Here is a 13,034-nt window from a genome sequence, read left to right as displayed (position 1 = left end):
GGTGAAGCATAGCAGAAGAGGTCTCCAAGAGGCCAGCCTCTTCACCTACATGACGCCCATCTACAAGAAGGGCTGGAAGGAGGATCTGTGGAACTACAGGCCTGTCAGCCTGACCTCGGTACCGGGGAAGGTTACAGAGCAGTTCATCCTGAGTGTGCTCACCAGGCCTGTGCAGGACAACCAGGGGATCAGGCCCACCCAGCATGGGTTCATGAAAGGCAGATTCTGCCTCACCAACCTGATCTCCTTCTATGACCAGGTGACCCACCTGGTGGATGAGGGAAAGGCTGTGGATGTTCTCTACCTGGACTTCAGCAAAGCCTTTGACACTGTCTCCCACAGCATTCTCCTAGAGAAGCTGGCAGCTCATGGCTTAGACAGGTGTGCTCTTCACTGGGCAAAAAACTGGCTGGATGGCCGAGCCCAGAGAGTCATGGTCAATGGAGTTAAATCCAGTTGGTGGCCAGTTACAAGCGGTGTGCTCCAAGGCTCAGTTTTGTGCCTAGTTCTGTTTAATATCTTTATCAATGACCTGGATGAGGGGATTGAGTGCACCCTCAGCAAGTTTGCAGATGACACCCAATTGGGTGGGAGTGTCGATCTGCTCAAGGGGAGGAGGAGTCTGCAAAGGGACCTGGACAGGCTGGATCAATGGGCCAAGGCCAACTGTATGACGTTCAACAAGGCCAAGTGCTGGGTCACAACAACCCCATGCAATGCTACAGGCTTGGGGAAGAGTATCTCCTTCTCTGGAGATACTCAAAACCCACCTGGACACAATCCTGTGCATCCTGCTCTAGGTGAACCTACTTTAGCAGGGGGTTGGACCGGATGATCTCTAAAGATCCCTTCCAACCCCTACCATTCTCTAATTCTATGATTCTGTGATTAGACCTCACCAGCTCCCAGGAAGATATTTTTCCAAACACATCATTTCAGGACCAGAAGGTGCATTTGTTCACTGTGAAACAATTGAAGCACTGTCACAGCAGGGGCTTTTGGTGCCTCCAAACAGGAGGACAGGAAAGCTGATACCTATGGGCTGCCAGGACTCAGGGAGATGGGAAACAGGCTGGCAGGAAAGGTTCCCCTCAGCATTTCATGGAAACCAAGATATTCCCTTGGCACCTTTGGATTTCTGCAAATCTTCATTATCTGACAGAACGTGCTCCCTTGAAAAAGTTCTACCAGGTCAAAACAAGAAGGCAATACTGGTTTTCTGGCCTCTTGACAGAGCTAGTGATTTACCCACAAAAAATGTTATTAATAGGTGGTTATGGAAACCCAGGGAAAAGTTAGACAGTGCCAGAAAAAGTAGGATTGGCACAAGAGCCCACAAAAAAACAGATTGAAAGTGCAAAGGTGATTTAGCAGACTTGGTGGAAAACTTCTGATTTTCTTTTTTTTGAAAAAACAACAGTATTTTTCAGAAAGATTTTGTCTCTTCTACAGGGGATTGTTTAATAGCCAGCAATTATGGCCAGTGTTTGTGTTATCCAAGTAATGAGAAAAGCAGCATCCCAGATTTATAGCAACAAAGGTTTTTGGATCCTCAGTAGGATTTAGATGGAAGCAGGATGTGGTAAAGTCCCTTTGCACTGTCAGCATCCTGTTTTCTCATTTGCTTATCAGCAGTGGGCTTCAGCAAGAGTCCTATCAAATGCACCCATAGAGAAAACTTTCCTCTATGGCTAATGGCCTTCCCTTTAATCCTGGATTAGACTGTCCTCAGGCAGACGAGAGCACCGAACAAGTATTTCTCCCCACTTGGTGTGAGTTCCCTGATCACATCAGTTGTTGCAAGGGAGGAACCATCTTCACCTTGGAAGAGAGGTTTTAAAATAAAAGGTCTCATTTGCATGGTAGAAAGACCTCCCTTCGCCTAGTTGCAGTCCAGTGCTCCAGACCCTGTCCCTGGGATCCTGAGGCAATCAGAGCCTGCAAGAAGCCTGTGAAGGTCCTCATTGCTCAGATTATGTACTGTGAATGCTTTGCATTAGAAATCTCATGGGTACACATTAGTTTTGAATACAAAAAGCAGAACAGAAATGGAGCTTTCTCGCCTTTGATTCCATTTTCTGTGAAGACTGGATGTTCCCACTTGTTCTTTTATTTGTTTGGGATGATGCATTATTTCAATAGTCAGCATCTGGTCTCAAAAAGCCCAACAGAAACCATTTACAAAAGCCAGCAATTCCCAGACTGCAAGTGCCATGGGACTTTGGTACTCTGTAACAGAAAAACATTCCAACTCATTAAAATACACTGATGGGAAAGGGAAACCACAGGCAAGAGCAGAGCCCTGGATCCCTCCCAAGGCAGAAGATGCAACAACAAAACTACACTTACAAAATCCCACAAACATACTGCGCAATAAGGTGCAACAGTCCTGTGTCTTGTGAAAATGAACAGTTGATAGATAGTGATTTGGAACAACTTCCCTGAGAGTAATCAGCAGCCACTTAACCATATGGCGGGGCGATGGCTGTGCCTCCTGCTCGGGGAGAAGTGACTGCTCAGGCGGCTCAGAGGAGGGACCGGGCACCCAGCTTTGCTCCAGCGGGAGACGAGCACTGGGCTGGCTGATGCTGTCAGGCCCTAAGCAAAACAGGAGGAGCGTGGGATTCAGGTGTCTCATGCTCTTTTAATCATTGTCTGGATTGAGCAGGAAGGGAAATGAAAGAAATCTTAATTTTCTAATCTTCCTTCATGGTGATTTCATGAGGTTTAATGGATAAGTATTGATAGTCTTTTAAGTATATCCACGTTAAGATTAACTTCCTGCAGTCTTGTATTTTATGCAAGCATTCAGCACCTGTCTCCCTCTAATTTTGATTCCTTTTCTGAAGAACTATTGCACCTTTTTATCTTGCTTTATTATACACTTTCATCAAAGCTGAGACATCCACATGGTAAGTCATCCACAAGGAGGAAAAATTCCTGGACACTGCCAATACCCCAGCAGACACTGAAGGTTCAAGTGCATGACCAGGTAATTTTAATGCCTTGTTTAGGATTCTGGCTTGCACTTCAGGATCAAGCATTGATGATCCTTGGTTTTGAACACAAATTGGTGGCTCATAACAGGAGCTCCACCAGCAAGCACACGAACGCATATCTAGCAGTACGCAGCAGAGCTGGCACATAAATGCTTAGAGGTAAACAACAGGGAAAAGCTGAGGCAGGGATAAAACCAACAGCCTTTACCTACAGCTGCAGAAATCACCTATTCCTTTTACACACCGCAGCACTGTATGAAATTAGAAGTGCAGGGTGCCCCCGTTTTACCTCTTCCAGCAGCCTGGTGGTTAGAACTCGCTCTCCTGAGGCATGCAAATGGATGTGCCTGAGCCTAAGGGAGGTGCTGGCCTTACTGAGTGAATGCTATTTAGTGAAAGGTAAGACTAGTCTTCTCTTCAGGCTATGGTTTGAAATACAAGAGTGAGCTGACCCTTCATAAAGAAATTACGATGCAGGGTCTGAGTCCCTCCTCCTCTCCCGCGTGGGCTGATGCGGGTCCCCACCAGCATGGGTGCTGGCTGGGCTGGAGAAGCCTCCTTCCCCAGTCCCTGCTCCCTGCTGCCGTGCAGGGGACTGGGGGGAACGCCTCTGCAAAGCCAGACATCCTGGATCTGACCGCTAATGTTTTATTCTGCCATTACACTCGCCTTGCAAGCCAATATTAATAACACTTTCTTCACTCTGTGCCTGATAATGTTCTAATTTCCTGAGTTACCATGCATTCATTATTGTCCTGTGTTCAGCTACATTAAATGTCACTTCAGAATTCCACTCAAAGGATCTTTTAAGCTCTTTGGAAAAAGGTTAATGACTAGGGAGTAGTTTTCTATTTTTGATATTGTGCTGGAATCAGCATTTAAGATAGCATAGATGGCTTGGTCTGAATCACACTTTTCTGCTAAGCTCAACAAAGGAAACCAACAGAGAACTGAATTCTTAGGTGTTTAGGTTTTTTAGTGCACACAGACACAGCTCTCATGTTCTTCCATGTATTCTTAAGTCTGTCAGACTTGCCTAGATTAGATAGCATTTCTAGTTTCTGGCCTTCGTCTGAAGTGCAAGACAAAACACTTAATGGAAGCTGAAAAGTAATGATGAAAAATATTTTCTTTCCTTGTACTGTTAATGTCAATTCATTGTGTTTACTATTTTTGGTTTGCCCTTTTAAATTCTTAACCTTTTTCATATTATCATTTTTGATATATATCTTCATGCTTTTTCACAGGTTTTTTTTTGGTTTGTTTTGCTTCTCATGCACGCTGGTTGTAGCCAACTGTTGTAGTGACATGGCAGTGCTCAGAAACACGAATATGGGGGTTGTGGCTCTGACATAAGGTAGGCATCATGGGCTGTTTTCTCCCCTGAGCTACATTAAATGAAGAGAATAGCTTTGCTCCTTGACCTCTGCTAGCTCTGGTGCTGTTGACTTCTTCTTCTAGCTTATCAGGGTCAACAGGAACCTGACATATTCTGTTGCTAATGTCATCTTTCAGAGAAAATTAAAATTCAGCTGTCATTGAAGAAGAACTTTTAGTATTTACAGCAAAAGAAAGTTTTACTGCTGATTCCCACAGGACCAGGATTTCACCCTCCTTATCGTATGAACCACATTCTGCCTCAGTAACCTTCTCCCTGAAGTTTAAAAGCCTAGGAGGAGTTACGATATCCCGTAGGAGTGTACCATCTACAGTGCCTAACTAGAAATTGGAAATGGGTGAGGAGAGAATACTAATCTGGAGATGTGGCATATAAGGAGAAGTCAGAGCCCTTGCAGAACTCAGTTTTAGGAGTACAAAGCCCTTTGATGTTTCAGATCCAGAGACTTGTTGCCAAAGAGGAACAGGTAACATACATGGGAGAGAGTCTTTAACAGTGTCCATTTGATCCAACCACAAAAACCCAGTTTAAACACCACTTGTGAGCTTCAGCTGCATGTAATTTGAAATTGCCCACTTCCAATGTGAGAGATAGCGAGACTTCTTAATTTTATCAGCAATAACATTCCTCCTATGGTAATCTTGTATCTAGGTAACACTCACATTTTATTCATGTTCCATAAGAGTTATGTGGTAGATTGGGAAAATACTGATGAGTCGGTTTGTATTGAGCATAAAACCCAAGCAGAACCAAGAGTCAATACCACCACCAGGCTAGTTTGTTCCAGGAATGGATTCCCTCGGAAGATATCATTATATTTTTCAGTATTTTTTGCAGTTCCTACAAAGACTTCTTAGAATATCAGGTGTCTACTTATGACACTTGTTCTTGAAATTTAAATAAATGTGCCATATTCTAATAATATTCAGCCTTACACAGGTTTTGCTGGAATTAATTCTGTATTAATCTTTTATTTCTTAGAACTAAAATTCACAATCTTTTTTCACTATAGAGATAAAAAGGTGGGAATGAAAAACAGATATGACAATCTGCAGCAGCCTATGGCAGATATAATGCTCCTGATTTAAATCTTTTCATTTCAATGGAAATCCTACGTATATTATTGCTCATGAAGTTTCTAGAAGAATACTGGCAGGTTTAGAAATCAAACTTCCTCAGGAAATAAGTTAGATTATACTTTTTAAAAAAATAATTTTTGTAATTCTTGATTCTTTTTGACAAAGAAAAAATTTGGGGTTTGTCTTTTAGGAACAAGAGAAATCAGATTGAGGAAATGTTCAATGTTTTTTGCAGGGTATTTCAAAATTCAAGATATGAGATAATTTAAATAGAAGAATGTCCTACAGAATGTAAACTATGGTTAGAAAATTTTCTAACTATTTCCACTACATAATCTCAATAGTTACAAAACTCAAACTCTTTTAAAATTATTTTATGTATTTAGCATACTGAGATTCAATTGCTTGGTTTATTGCTTAGCAATGTTAGCAATGGTCCACAGGTTCCATAAGCACCTACACTTTTGAAAAAATAGGCTCATTTTCTGCATTTCACTCCTTCAAGCTCCTTCTGAGCTAGCTGATTACTGTAATAACTTGGCCCCCTATTACAGCAAATTTGCCCTCAGGCTAGTCCTATTAAATTACAATTTCAGGAGCTGTGTTACACAAGAGACTACAAAAAACATGGGGAAAAGGTCTAGTATTAGATCAAGTCATCAACTAAGCAATTTATTTAGAGTGTACATGGGAGTAACTCAACAGCACTTCAAGTATTTGGGTGTATATTTTTTCTTTTTTTTTTTTTTTTTAATCAGAGAAAGAAAACGAGAATGTAATAAAAAGGTTGGAAATAGTGTTCTTATCCCCCAAAGCTTTATCAGTTATTTATACACCAAAAGCTGGTATTTCTATTGTGGTTTGTATGCTGTAGAGGATCTGCTAGAGACACCACCCAAATCTGCCACACAGTTGACCTTAGATGAACGCAGCCTCAGCCCAAGCTGCCCTGCCAGAGAATGGGAGTCTTGTTATCAACGTATTAAGTGCTAAGGGGGAAATATTCAGGATGCCAACATTCGCATCTGTGGGGCTGTTCATCTGCAAGTTTGTTGCTGTCCACATCTGATCCTCCGAGAATGGCTTGCTGTTAAACGCCACTCCATTTCAGCCATGACCTATTTTATGGGGACCTTAGGACAAGAGAAGAACAAAATTAGCTTTTAGTTGTAAAGCAAATCAGAAAATCTCTTGATTTTTCAGCCCAGGAATTTAAGCCTATATGGAACAAACAGAAAAATAATGTATGCAAGACTTAGATTTAGTCTGTGTCAAAGCTAAATGAGACTTATGGCTACTAGAAGTTTGGAATTTGGGGACCTGGAAGAAGTAAAGAATGACAGAAATAAAAAATATGGACCTGGAGATTCAGTCCTCGGATCAGTGTTTTGAAATAAGCCTAAACTCATTGAATTAGCCACTTAAGAAAATGAATCGAAATACTGAAATGAACTTCCTGCTGCAGTAGACTTTGTAATAGTTTCATCTGAACAATTTATTTGCTCTGCTTGAGGCTTTTATGCAGTTGATTGCTTACTGAGCAGTTTTGCAGTTTAACAGTAAATAGCTGTAGTGGGCTGCATGATTTAATGGCCAAAGAATTCAGCGCTAACTTACTCTGAGACCAAAAAAGACAGAAAAACGTTGTGTTTCCATTGTTGGCTGTTGCTATGGCTGAGTTCTACAAATACAGGGACTAGCATCTCTCCAAGAACAGTGGTAGCAGTTAGGAGACCCAGCCGTGCCAGGCACTTCAGACTGGCTGAAAAAATGTATTTCAAAAAGACAACTGATGACCAGACCCAAAATTCTCTAAATTGAATGAAAAGCCTCCCAATGTCATTAGGAAATCCTGAATCAGGGTTTTTGTTTCACTATTAAATTTCAAGCAATGGTTGTGGTCTATCACATTTCAGAACGCAGTAATTCTTGGTAAACACAGATTTTTTTCACAATGACCATTTTTGTTCAGGATTCCTCTGTTATATTTTGGTGGAACCAACTAGTAGTTAGCCAAAAATACGGTTTTGGTTAAATTAGGTTTGTCCTACTCTTCTATTTGTTTGCAAATACATGGATAGTGTCATCTAAATCCACAGTAACATTTAGTAGCAAGAAAAGCTCTACTGAGAGCTATGATCTCTCTTTCCGAGATTGCTATTGTTGCTAGCAATTTCTGAGTATTTCTCATGACTGTTCTAGCAGCATTCATCCAGGAATCCATCATCCTGGTTCATATCCCGCATCATTTGCCCTCTTCTGGAACCGTATCCAATTTTTAAAAGGAATTCCAAAAACCATCTGTGCTACTAAAAACTTTTTCACTGAATATAGATACAGTAATGGAGTTATTCAACTGAATCAGGAAAAAAAAAAAAAGAAAAAAATCACACTAATATTGTAGGCTGTTTTGGGGGATGATCACGACACTTGAAAAATGACATCTCATTCAGTATCCTAGGAAAAATAATTTTATTTCCCTGCCGAGAAAATAAACCAAAAGAAGAGCTTTGAGAATTTACCTTTCACTGTAAAATCAAAAGAATTAAAATAAGAATGAGAGGAAAACTATTATATGACAATTCTTGGTCACATATAAAACTCAGTTTTAATGATCTGTTGCCACAGAAAACAAATTATTAGAGAAAATCTTTAACAAATTTAGGATCTATAAGTGATAGCAAAATACAGTAGCTTACCCTACTAGATCTACTTCCAGAAAAGAAAAGAAAATAAAAGTCTTTTGTTGCCAGTGCTTTAGATTGCCAGAGAAAATGAAATTTTATCAATGCTCCTTCACCCACCAGTCTATCATTTTGGAAACTGCACTTTTTAACTGATGGCAAATATTAAGCAAAATTTACATGACAGGTGCCAAAATATTTTACTAGTGCATCATCTTAGAGATATAGATGAATAAGTGAATTCTGGCAAGGGAAAATACTCAAAAAAATGGAAAGATCATGAAAAAAAAGGGGAGAAAGTGGTCCAGAGGTTAAAGTACGGAGCTGTTACTCTGTTCTCAGCTCTGCTACTGAGTCCTGGTTTGGCCTTTAGCAAATAGATTTGTCATCAGCCTTCCTGGGTGCTAGACCAGACCTTGATAGCTTCAACTCTCCCTCCATAAAAGAAAGAGAATCCTTCCCTGGAAAGCAATCCTGATGATGCATTGTGAGAGATTTAGACACTGTGGTGATAAGCACTGTGCAAAACCAAGCCACAGCGGGATAAAACTTGTCCTGTCACTCACCAGACTGCTTGGAGGTATTTTTCAAAGTGACATTTTCATATTATTTATTATAAAGAAGGGAAATTTTTACTTCTCTTTTCAGCTAGCATAGACAGCTATAATACAGTAAGCACAGACAGCTTAGAAATAAGACAGCTAAGAGTAAATGTGTAAACTCTGAGTGATGCCATGAGGTGCTAAGATTTATATTCAGACCTCTTCCTTTGGTACCCACATGCACTGAGGAAAAAGGTGGCTCCAAGAGAGCAGCTCTTGCCAGAGCTGGAGTGGAAGATGGACAGATCGCAGAAAAGAGTCACTTTGAAGGGACTTGGCACACTATTATTTATGTCCTATGTCAACTCCTATTTACATAAACAGAAAAAAAATGATGTGCTGCTTAGCAAATAGACCTGTGGAACCCTGCCAAAGGATGCTGTGAGTGCTAAAGTTACATGGGTACAAGGGTGGAGAAATAGATGAAAGAGAAACCCCCTGAAAACATAGAAAACACCCCCAAATGTCAGAGAGCTAGAACAGTGGCAAGCTGGGAAAGGATGATACCCACTTGCCTGGTTCTGGTTTTTCCCTTGGCACTAACTTATGGTACCACTGGGGACACGATGCTGACTTCAAAAGACTTTTGGATGGACCAGTTAAAGCTGTTCTTAAGGCATTTCAGAATAAAATTTCCAGGACACATGCACTTTCGTGTTGCCAAGACCGAAACCTCACCTGGCTCCAAGGAGAGCATTCAAGGTGGTACACATAGGCTGCACCACCAAGCCCAAGAGCTTCAGCAGAGACCTTCATTCCCATTGACTGGTGTCCTACTCTTTCTCTTCTAACACAGACAGCCCACATTTCTGAAGTCATCCTCTCCTTAGAAATAAGGACACAAGTTTTTTAAATTTTTTATCAATAGGGAACAGCCTTTCTTTTGGAACAAGTATGATTATCCAGTGACGAAAATTTCCATGTCACAGAGAAAAATGCTGCCACCATAAATCAGAACAACTGCACATCTCACACAGTATCTGGTGAGTTGTATTTCTCCAGGGTATCATATTACTTCAGGAGGGAGGATAACAAATATATGACCTAAACCCACTGATGGTACCTACTAAAAAAATGACAGATACTGTCATCAGCTGAGAAATGGAGGAATAGTAGGGAACTACAAGGAACAAGATGTACAGCCATCAGAAGCAGAAGCTCTGGCAGTTCATTGTGTGTGTGTCCACTCGTGTATGAGTATAGTTCAGCACGTCCTACAGGAGATCAGGCAAAGTAGCACCTTTGGATTGAAACGTGCTTCACCTCCAAGATGAACATTCTAACAGAAGGTATTTGCTACAGATAAATGATATAGACTGCAGTTTAATTACACGATATTTCATAGTGGACTTCTCTCTCTTTTAATTCCACTAGAGTAATATAGTGCTAATTTGAGCCCTGACCTGACAGTGTGTTCGGAAAAGCTATCAGTCCTATGCTATGATCTTGGAAAGACCCGAGTGCCATGGGGTGCATGCAGGCACCAGTGTGTGCAAGGGCAGGAGAGAATTTGGACCTGGCAGCATCTCCAGAGGGAAAGGCCACCCGTGTCACCAGCGGAGCTCAGCAGCATGGCCAGCTCCTTAGTGCAAAGGCTGGACCGGGACCTCAGCCTCTCGCCTCTGGCCAGGGCTTAGGTGCAAGGTGTGTGAGGGGCTGTGAATGCCTTAGACCTTCCCCTCTGCCCTGTGTCCAGAGGAAGGACTGGAGACCATCTGATCTTTTAGAGCTAAACGCCTGTGCGATGTCTGCATCACAAAAAATTAAATTGGTATTAAGAAACGATGACCACTAATGTTAGAGCAGAGAGCTATGGCACAGATCAGATTCACGCTGTGTTGGGGTTTTTTCTTTTTTTTCCCCTAAAAGGCTCCAGTGATGATGTCATTCAGCAATATCTCTTTGTGATGTCAGCTGGCAAGGACTGCCCAATCAGTTGTAATGTTTCGTAAAGCTATTAAAAAAGCCATAAATAATTTGCCCCCTGATTTGCAAATGTTGCCAAGTACAGCATCTCTCACGTCTGTCTCTGCCTATGCACATTTTGAGCCTATGAAAACACTTCAGAAGTGTTAAAAAAAGGCCTGCAGACTTTTCTTTCACATCGCATTTATTCTGCATCTTCTCAAGGCAAAACCAAGCACACATTCTCTACCAGCTGGAGTGCACGGTGTTGATTTTGATAGAGCAAATAGATCCAGACAGATAGAGCTGTAAACATGTACAAGCACTAAGCAAGGTTCAGAAGAATGAATGCAGACACCTTGGTACGAGCACCATAGCAACAACCTCCATTAAATCTTCTTAACCCCATCTTAAAGATATAAAGGAGATGAAAACCATTAAAACATTTGAAAAGTAAAAGATAAAGTGAAATTTAATTTAACAGTGCTGTTTACCTCTTTTCACCTGTGGAGAGGAACTCTGCTTAATGGCATTAAAGTATTTAGCTGTCTCTTCAGGGAAAAGAGAGGAATTAGAATCATTGCTGCTCTTAGAGGCTCTTTTTGCTTCCCAAAAGGCAAAATGGGAGCAGACAAAAGAATATCAGAGGTGCTCAGTTCTTATCCAGATCCGGCAAATCTCAGACTAGGGGAGCACTACACCGAGAACTGCGCTCACTGCCTCTCTGCTTGTGCTGTTGCTAAAGATATCTGGGCTTTTTCTTTTTTACTTTGCTTTCTCCTTCTCCTTTCTTTTCCTTCTTTTTTGCATCTCCTTTTTTTCCTTCTCCTTCCTTCCTTCTTCCTCCCCTTCCTACCTCCTTCACTTTCTCTTTCTTTCTTTTCCATTTTATTTATCTTCCCTTCTCTTTCCTCTTTCTTTTATTTTCTTTCCGCTTGCCCTAGCAGAAATCACAAGGAGATGGATGCTGCACCCAGGGAACAGCGCAGGGAAGGGACAGGAGGTGAAAGAGGAACGATAAAGGCGAGCAGAGTCCTGGGGGGCCCAGGACATGGGTGATGGCAGGCACAGCCTCAGATGCCCTCTCCCTGTCTCAGTCTTCACTGAGGACCAGAGCGATGGCGTGGAGATGTAGCACCGTGGGGATCTCCAAACAGCCCCCAGGGATGGGCTTGCTCCTCGCACCATCTGAAAAATTATGGACCAAGGGAAGGAACTGAGACAGGGAACAACCCGTTTTCTCAATTTGTCTACCAGTTAAGCCTGAATCAAAGCTCGATTTCTTTTTCGTGTTGTCTTCCAGGTAACTTTGGATCTTGGTAGTAGCGGTGGGCCTTTTGTTTTGTTTTGACAAGTTCAGAGTTTTATATTGCTTGCAAAAACATTTATGTAGCAAGGACTTGTACTTTGGCCAGCTTGGGTTCTAAGCCTCTGGAAGTCTTCTGTTCCCAGGAACCCCTTGTACCTCCTTTTGGCAGTATACACAGCCCAGCAGTCATGGTTGGAAATGCAATGGAAATAACTAACGTCACCGCCTGCCCTTACTGCCCGGTTTTGAGTCCTGCCCATAGCACAGGACGAGGAACACAGCCCTGAACGGCTATCCCGCAGGAGCAAGGAGACTTTTTTTTAATCAAAACACTTGGAGTTTGAGCAAAATACTACTTCTGTGATCTTTGTGGAAACAAATTAAAATTTTATTGAAGGAAAAGCAACCAGATTAGCTATTTTCCAATCAACTACAATCATGTTATGATTATAGTAATTTAAATATCATTATTTCATGCTATTAATAACATCAGCACTTCAGACAAAACATGAAGTGACTAAACCAGGACAGTGTAAGCAATAACTCTGAACCCAGTGCTTACTCCTGACTCAGACTCCTGCTCTGCTAGGCCAGGAAATTCATTGGGATTCGGGAACTGCTCCCTCGCTGTGGTTTAACCCTGCAGGCAGCTGAACACCACGCAGCCATTTGCTTACTCCCCCCCCCCGCCCCCCACCTCAGTGGGATGGGGAAAAAAATCAGACAAAATGTAACACTTGTGGGTTGCAATAAAGACAATTTAATAGGACAGCGAAGAAAGGGGAACTAATAATAAATAAAGAATATATAAAACAAGTGATGCACAATGCAACTGCTCACACCCGCTGACTGATGCCCAGCCAGTTCCTGAGCAGCAGACCCCCGGCCAGCTTTTCCCCCAGCTCTATATGCTGAGCATGACATCATATGGTGTGGGATATCCCTTAGGTCAGTTGGGGTCAGCTGTCCCAGCTGTGTCCCCTCCCAGTTTCTTGTGCCCCCCCAGCCTCCTGGCTGGGGGGGGGGGATGAGACGCCGAAAAGTCCTTGGCGCTCTG

This window comes from Egretta garzetta, unplaced genomic scaffold, assembly GCF_000687185.1.
Source record: "Egretta garzetta isolate BGI_Z169 unplaced genomic scaffold, ASM68718v1 scaffold193, whole genome shotgun sequence".
NCBI lineage: Eukaryota > Metazoa > Chordata > Aves > Pelecaniformes > Ardeidae > Egretta > Egretta garzetta.
This window is presented reverse-complemented; position numbering follows the sequence as displayed.